Raw genomic sequence first — 9,843 nt, 5'->3', positions numbered from 1 at the left:
GCTGGTGTCTGTGCCGAAAAGGCTGCAGAAACTGTTGGCATCTCCATCTGGAACATACTCAAGAAGTCAACTACAGCCACATACAAGAAAGAAGAATCAAAACTTCTGCAGAAACAAACTAACTTCTGGCCTTCGTCCATGAATCCCTCTTCCAGCCCTCTTCAACCCCCCAGATCTTTCCAGTTTGGAATGTCCTAGTAAAGAGGCCTGCTGCATCTCTTATCCTAGTTGAACGTGATCGACAAATTTCCATTCGCGCACTCCAAGCAGTTGTGTGTGTCCATGACTACGTTTACACTGTCAGCAAGTCCGAAGCGCTGGAAAGGAGGAAGAGCTCCCTCGAAAAGGCCGAACTGGATCCGGAGGAATTAACCAAAACAGTCCAGGCCAATTCCCTCTAGTCCATAAGAGCTCATGTAAGAAAACTCGGATCTTATATCATACTGTCTAGAGAGATATCAAAAAAGTGAGTAGGAAGGCGTTGTGAGGGTGGAGTGGCCACTTTTACCCCCCCCATAGCCCTCATGCCTCACTCTTTACTATATATTTTGGGCATGGCCTCCAGTGTCCAAACACCGAGGTCCTCAAAGTCACTGTCATCCAGTACTGGGACGCCATGACAGAGGACTACATATACAGTGAATGCCAGGCCTTCCCTCGCCACCTCAAAGCTATCATTAATGCTAAGGGCTCTTACATTAATTATTATGTGAGCTCAGGTACACATCTATTTACAGAATTAATTTTGTTGAAATTCTACAGTTAATTAATAAATTATATCTTGTTGAACTTTAAAATTCAAAGTGTTTAGATTTTGATGGACCACTTGGTAGGAATAAAAATATAAACTAAAATAGTACATAAACATAACACAAATTTGTTTTGCGTTTTTTTTTGTTAATTCCATAAAAATCCCTTTTTTTGTAACTTAGTCATTCCACTGCAATTTTTGGGTCCCCATTCTGCATATAAATGAATTTCAAAGGTTTTTTTTTACTAAAGTAATGTTTTTGGGGTTGTTAAACTACAGACTTGATTATGAAATTTAATCAACCTGACTCTTATAATTTTTGCATCTTTTAAATTAAAAAAAAAGAAGTATTTATCGATTTTCTTTGCCGTCAAGTGTATGGATCTACATTATATGTACAGCCCTTTCCAATTTACGGTTACTAGGATTAGGGTTTTTTAACTTTTTTGTTTCTAAAATTGTTTCCTGTAGGGCCAATGGATGAACTTTTACCAAAAAATGACCTCTATTTATTTTGAAATATGAAAAAGGGTAAATCATCAACCATTTTAAAATGTTATAACGGCCATTTGTAAGACTGGGAATAAGTTTATTTATATTTTTGAACCCTGAGAAATAATTCGTATTGTTTAATTATGTAGATTTAGAAAAATAAATATTAGCCTGCTTGAATAACGTTCGTCCCTAGCTCGTAGACATATGTTATGCATGTATTTAAATATATTTTTTTATTGATGTAGAATATTATATTTACGCTCCAGAGTGTATAGGTGGATCGTGAACCTGTACTGGATAACAAATATCTATCATATTGATAATTCATAGAAGGCTCATAGTAAGTATCTTACTATTCCTCAGACCTGCGCTGAATATTACAAGAAGCAGGTCTTGTAAAATTAATAAAATCCCACTATAAAATATATAAATATTCAATAGATATTGCTCAGAGTAATTAGTGTTGTGAGCTTGGTGTTAAATTCATGCAAAATTTGTACGTAAAATCCTGTCTAATACTATAATATTTACATATACATGCATACATGCATATACATTAAAAAAAGTGCCTCTCGTAAGACGTATTTACTGTCTAGGAACAGCAAAGTATTTCCAAAAGGCATATACAAATAGGCGAGAAATGGCGCTCAATTACATAAAATTCAGTATTTGGCGTAGTAAATTTCTGAAAAGTTTCCCATCTAACAAAGATACAAGATATTTTTTCTGAATTTTGCATTTATGTTTCAACGTAGTCTCATTTTGACTCTAAACACATCTTCCAGCGAAAATATTTAAAAAAAATCAAATTTCACCAGGGCCCACTTAGACTAAAAATGGAATTAAACAAAAATGAATATAAAAAATGTTTAATGACAACATTTTTCCCTAAGCCTTTTGTTTAGATTTAGAGAGAAGTTTTTTCATATAAATATTTTTGAACATCACTTTGGATATGTAAATCTAAATTTGACATAGAATACATCCAGTTCTTGCAATATGCACAAGAGTGTTAAAAGTAAAAATATACAAGTGTATTTTTGACTAAATAAAAATGTTAATGTACTTTTAATATGTTAAAAAACTAGTTTATAGTCACTTGCATTTGTCTCATATCGTCTACTACTTTTCTATATGAAGGTATATAAATACAATACATATATGGCAACTGCTCTGACTAACTAGGCCACATACTTATAAATAATCAAATCTATACATTAAGCTCTTTTCCACCCTCGGATTTATTGACAATTCTGCAATAAATTAAAATTAAATGAAAAGCCGCAAAGCAAAACTGGTTTTCCAATTATGAATACTAATGCCATCTAGCCCCTACGTTATATATAAGTTTACACTAAAAAAAATACTCGCAGCTCGAGTTTTGATAGGACTTTTTGGAACAAAATGAGGCTTTGTTATATTCTAATAATCCCTTGCAATTGTTTATATTTATAAATGTTGCCTATATCTTCAAAGACTACAAAATTCATATCGTACATTTAATAAATATAGTAACCAATACGAATATTTTCCTAACATTAGGGGTGTTTGTCAAGAAATACCTATGTTTCCGATAGTTCTTATATATTAAATCAAAAATAAAATATTCTGTTCTGTTGTTGAAGGAAGAGAAAACTGAGATTATCAGTCCTTTCCAACAGGTTACATGGAAAAGCTTGCTCTCATTTACAACTCTTAGGATCTTAGACAGGCCAATAGAATTGCTAAATGAATGGGAAAGAGATTTGTAAGAGAATAAGAAGAACTCCTTCTTATTTCTCTTCTTTCAATTTAAAAGTATGGGATAGGATTAGGACATGGAATATTTTTATTATTCCAAACGTTAGTAATCTTCTACACGTCACTTTTTCCCTCGCTTACGTGTCTTTAGAAGTCACAAAAATTGAAGACTTACTTCCTAAGTTTCAACAGAAACAAATACATCCTTCAAAAGTTGGGTATTTAAATTTGTGGGATGAATTAAGATACTTAAGTATTTTAGCTAATATTAAAATCCTCAGTTGGTTTATGTGACCTATATATGTAGTGATGTAAATCGTTAGAATTTTTTAGCTGCCCCTTTTTTGGAATGACAGAAATCAGCCATGACCTTGGAGTTACCAGGAAGACTGTTTAGCAAAGCTTAGAGAGGGGACTGGTAAGGACCCTGAAGCCTTTAGACCGCGTCCACCAAGGACAGATGAAACTACGGAGGCTATCAAAAATTCCATTAAGGAGAAAGAATAGAAGGCCACGATCAATGGACTCTTTCGCAGATTTGAGATGGACAGGAGCACCATGAAGAAGCTTGTTTAGGAAAATTTTGCCTTAAGAGTTACATCAGGACATCAATACAATCCCTAAAGCCGATTGATTGCGAGAAGAGGGTCACATGAGGAAAAAAGAGCTTGAATCGTCTGAAGAAAAGACCACTTAGAGTTGTCATCTTGCACTTGGAAGAGATACCCTTTTCCCTTGGTGAGAGGATCTCAACAGAGATAGGCTTTTACCTTGCTTCAGCATTTGGAGATCTCCCCCCCCTCACAAACTACGGGTAGGAAGGAAAATTTGCCATTCTTAGAGTAATTGCAGTTGTTGGATCGGATAAACAAAAGTTTAATCTCGTTTTTCTTGAACCTGGTGAGAGTTTGAATTTCGCCACATACATTAACTATTTGAGAAAGGAGATCATACGCTAGGCCAGGAGGACCTAAGGAGAGAAATGGTGGTTGCAGCAGGACGCTGCCAGGTATCACACCTCCAAAGTCACACAAGAGATGTCCATGAAGGAAGCTCCTGGCTTCCTCCCAAAGGAGTGTTGGTCTCCCCACTCACCTGATGCTCAACCAATGGAATACGATTGTTGTCAACAACAGTGGCTGGATTGAGTGAAAATTGTCAGTCTAGATTACATGTATTGAAAAAAAAAAAAAAAAAACAATGCCTTTTTCAAGTTATTATCTTTGATCCACCCTAACAACCGAGTGTCTCCCCTTAAACGAAAACACCCGAATGGACCCTGATATGCTCTTTTAAATATAATTTATAAGTGTATATATCTACGATCCATTTTGGCTTATTTTAATTAGAATTTATGTCCTAAAAGATTCTGAGCGACTTCAAAGGTATAATCAGAATCTTTTGGGACATAAATTGATGATAATTCGTGGAAGGGTAAAAATGTAATCCCGGCTCCATTTTAAGAAAAAGTCATTCCAACTTGTTTATGTGTTGACAGGGTATTTTTTCCATGTAGCTACATACTTTTATATTGTAATATATATTTGAGGTATAACCCACTGCATACTCCACGTTTAATTGGTCTTTCTAATTGTTTTTATTCGTGTTGAATAACATTACAGTTTCATTCTCTCGATACACGCACTATAGCACCAAGAGAGTTGGGCCCTGAAATACATATTTATTGCATTATTCATGTTATTATACATAATTAATTGTCATGAGTCAGTGCTATAAAAAAATACTTACTCTTTGTCAAAATATGTATATATATATATATTTATATTAACATTTTAGGATAATGAGAAACAGATAGAAGAACATAGAGAGAGAGAGAACTAACATTTTTTAACTCTGTCACAAAAGTTGTTTTTTTATATTGTTAATATATTATATACATACATTATACATACATATATGTAACATTTATAGGTACACAAATTATATCAACAGCAAGTGACGTCATTTTAACAAAATAAGTATTTTATTAATATATATATTTATGCATAATAAAACACATACAAAAAATTGCTGTGGCTCAGGTGCAAAAAAAAAAAAAAATCATGGTCAAATTATTATTATGAAATTGTTACATTACGTCCGTAGTAGTATTGTACGCTATACTAAAGTGGTTCCGAGTATGAACGCATTTAAAGCTGTACTATACTCCCTTAATATTAAGAGGGTACTTGATTTGAGCAGAAATAATAACGTCAGACCACAATCCTATGGACGTTTTTGTGTTAGGAAAAGTTGAGCGACACACCAACAGATCATCAAGCAACACCAAATCTGAGCTTATATCCAGGATCCGGGAGGAGTTCAAGAATCCGTCATCAAGACCTGCTCCTGTTTCTGAGGTCGAGTTGAGGCCGTTATTGACCCCATTGAATACTAATAATTTTTTTGGCAGAGGTTTTTATTAGAATCAAACGATGAGCTTAGAAGAAAATCCATTTCTTTAAATCCTGTTTGTTGTTAAATAGAGGTCACACTGGGTATATATAATTTTAGATATACAAATAATAGTATAATTATTGGAATGAAAATTAAAAATCACATAAATTTAAAATAAAATCCTTATACCCTCCTAAAATTCAATTGCGTTACAATACAGTTATCAAGCAGAATGACTGTCAGTCATAAGCTATCTTTTTAAGACAGGATCCGAATAAGTTTTTAAATATTCGCTCAGGTGGGAGAATAATTAAGCACTTTTATATAAAGTCTTTAAATTGTTACTAAGACCAAATTTTTTAATGGATTTAAATGAAAACTCCCTTAAACTTTTCATTTGCAAGGTAGTTCCTTGGCATGTTGGTCATTGTCTCCTTGATTGAGGGAATCAGAGAGTCCTTGATAGCCTGAGGTGTTTTTTTAATATTTAACAAAGGCCCAGACAAAAAAAAAAGAGATTGAAACATGACAATATTTTGTTGCACGGTTCAAATTGAAACGCAAGTCACATTTGAAACTTCCCAATTTGTAATTTCTATTTTGTGATGGAGTAAAATCATCGACACGGTGCAAAGCCTCATCTGTAAAATCAATCTTCTTTATATCAGGAGCAGCTTTTGCCATGACGCTCAAAGGTTCACTAAAGTTTGTTGTTAAAACAACATTTTTGTTGGCAAAAAAAAAAGAGACGCCGTCAGACAGCTGCATGGAAATAAAATTTCAGGCTCACATAAGGCCCGGCTTGATCTTAACGTCCTATAACATAATGATATTTTCAAGCAACTCTCTACGGCCTACCTATAACTAAGACATTTCGCAAAAGCACTCCTGAGCATCGTAAGAATATGATGTATATATATATAAAACATTAATTATGCATTAGATCGATACGTATAGAAGCCAATGGGGAAGGGGATTTAAAACTCCTCCGATATTTGTAAAATTGACTTTATTCTTCATCAAACACACAAATTATAAGTTCTTTGTTGGGATTCCAAAATATAAAAAGTAAGTTACTAAAATATTATGATATTATTGGCCTCAGTAACGAAGTTTTGTATGTTTTTGCCTCTGTTAGTATATTTGTGAGTCAGCAGAATTACGGGGAAAGTTGCAGATCGATATTAATTAAACTAAGTACGAAGATTATAACATATATGGTCACAGTAAGAGGATATTAAATTTTGAGAGGTCAAGGTAACACAAAACATAAAAAATACATAATCAAACATCACAATTTGTGAACTGATTTTACTTACGAACGATGTTTAGTTTGAGGAATTTTGACTTAGTTGGACAGACAATATATAGTTCTGCGATATCCTAAAAGTACTTTATCCTTACCGGACTCAATTTTTTGCAAATAAGACATTAATTTTAAGTAAGTCATAAATGAAAATGTCAAATTATTACATCTAAAAATTTTCCCATTACTTTTTTTAAAGGATTTTGGTCTGAACAAGAAAGGCGTTCTTGAATGTAACAATAATTTTTTTAACCAATGAATATTATTAAAATTGAAGCGATCTCTTTATTTAATATCTATAAATACCAAACTTTAAATAATATAGAAGCACAACTTCTATGCTACGATACGTTGTTTTAAAAAAATTATGAGTTTGAATTATTTCTTATAAAGTACATAAACCTTTAAAAAGAGAAAGTGTGTACCAAAACTTGTAATAACACTTAATTACAACTTTATCCTTGTTATTTTTGGTTAAAAGGTTTCATTATGCAATTGAAGGACAGGTGAAACAAAAATAAACAAGTTTTGATTTTATCACATGTCTGTAAGTGTCAAAATGTCGGAGCAATAGCAATAAACGATACTGTGTATGCAATACTATCCGCGCCGGTGTCAGTGTGTAGAAGGTTCCAAAGACCGTTGGTATCTCCATTGGAACTCCCTACAACATCAAGAACTATCAATTACTTTTAGGTTTGAATCAGTATGTCTTGTCCCTGCTATCGGTCCTTGAAAACGTTACTAATTTTGAAGTGCCTTCTATTAGGCATCATTTTCACTAATATTATTGTGAAGTACTTTAACATAGCATTTGCATTAGTTTAGATGAGCTTTAAAAATGTAAGGGAGAAGTGGATGAGATATCGTCTAGCCACATCTACAGTATTTACAAATAAGTCAAAACTAGATTAAATAAATAGGCTTAGCACATTTTGTAAGAATTATACTTAATTTAAAAGTCAAAATAATTAAAATCAATATTAAACTTATTAGAATGAGTTTTGATGAAATCACTAGTCATTCATCAAAGATTGTTTTATGGGACGCATTTCTATCCAATTCAGATGTGTCCTTAAAATTTAGAGCAAAACGTCCAATTTTTGGAACTCATGGATCCATAACTACTTTATATACGGTTTGACTTGATTTTTTTCTACCATGAATAAGGGATGTGATCTTCCATTCAATTAACTTTAATTTATTTCTTGTTATTTTTGAACAAAAACAAAAAATTGAAAAACTTTTAAAACATTAAAGTTTTTGTTTGTCTTTCAAAGGTCATCAATAATAAAATGTTCTGTACAAGTAAAGGTTAATTTTGACCTCTTACCTTTTCTTAATACAGGGTTGGCCAGCAAAACGGAGAGGTTGCTTTAGAAATACTACAACTATAACAAAAAAAAATTAAAATTAAAATTACAAAACTTGTAAATAAGGTTTTGCTAACTTAGTCTCTCAATAGTGCCACCTTTAGCATCAATCACAGACTTTACACGTCGCTGGAGTACATTGCAGGGGTCGATAAAAAACTCCTCAGACAAGTTGTTTCACGCAACCACTATTGCAGCCTTCAGTAAGCCCACATTTAGGTGTGAAGTTGATTGGTTTCCCTCTCCAAAGTATCCCACACAGAAAAGTCCGGTAGATTCAAATCTGGAAAGTTAGAAAGCCACATCTTTACCTCAGAAACCTCCTGACCTTCGTGGCCACGGCCAGAAGGTAGTGCAGGGTATTTGTGTATGAAGGAAATCCCAAGTTGCCCTTCACGGCCCTTCTGATGGTCCTAGGAGCTACGGAGAAGGCGTTGGTGAGACGATTCGTCGATTTTTATCTCCTTGATCTTATTTCCAAAGCAGGGTATTAACTTGGAATCCCGCTTTAAATTGCACCCCCATTATCTGCTTACCTGGAAAGGTCTTTTCCGTCATTCTTCATCATGCCCACCTTGAAAACAAGTCTTCTGGAGCACTTCACTATGTCCATAATTCTCCCCACCTCAACTTCAGCATCTAGTACATCAGAAAAACGCTACTTTTTAGCTTTTTGCTCACTTATGATGACAAAATCAAAAAAATGTGTATTATAGTTTGTTTATGCACAAAGCATGACGGAATCAGAATGTCAAAAAATAATCATTTAACTTCCTATATTAATGAGAATATTAAAATTAAGTAATAGTCAATGTTTTGCTACCCAACCCTGTATGTAAATTGGATTTTATTATGTATTTATGAATAAAAAAACTGTGGTCATTTGAACATTATTTTGTGCCAAAGAAAAATTATATTTTAGTCATTTGTATAATAATAGGTAGTCAAAAAAATCATAATTAATATGTTGATATATCATGATGGAATATTAAATTATTCACATCTCAAGTATCGGGTGGTCCATGGAAATCTGAACACTTACTAATTCAATAATTAGTTAAGGTTGAGTTATTGAAATTTATGCATATTTCAAATGTATTAAAACGTAAGCAATTAGTTAGAAAACAAAACAAACCTGATCTCTCTAGCTAACGTAAAAGTCGAGAAAATGACACTTGAATGTGATTGACGAATTTCTATTAGAGCAGCCCAAGCACTTAGGTGTCTTCAGGACCACCTTCTACGCCGTCAGCAAGTCCGAAACGTTGGGACAGAAGAAGGATCTGTCAAAAGGCCAAACTAGATCTGGAGGCATTAAAAAAGCAGCTCAGGCTAATCCCCCTCAAGTCCATGAGGGTTCATGCAAGAGATCTCGGTGTTTTACACCTGAATGTCAAGAGAGCTATCAAAAAAATGGGTCGAAAAAGCTGTGTAAGAGTGGAGAGTCACATTTTGTGGCCAGCAATGAAAGAACCCGTTACAAGACTCATTGAACTTTTTTTTGACACTTTTGGCCCCCCACAACTCTAATCCCTAAGCCTCGAATACACCTTTTGGATGCATGTCAAAGAGATACTTCATTCAAACATCCCACTTTTTGCCAAGACTGTGGCGCCATGAAAGACGACTACATCCGTAGCGGATGCAAAGCTTTTCACCGCCCCTGAAAGCCATTATTGCCGTTAAGGACAGCTGCATTAATGATTAAGAGAACTCAGACACACATATATTTAAAGTATTAATTTTGTTGAAATTCTATTGTTCATTAATAAATTATATCT

This window comes from Lepeophtheirus salmonis, chromosome 5 (assembly GCF_016086655.4).
Source record: "Lepeophtheirus salmonis chromosome 5, UVic_Lsal_1.4, whole genome shotgun sequence".
NCBI classification, from domain to species: domain Eukaryota; kingdom Metazoa; phylum Arthropoda; class Copepoda; order Siphonostomatoida; family Caligidae; genus Lepeophtheirus; species Lepeophtheirus salmonis.
Note: the sequence above shows the minus strand (reverse complement) of the source record.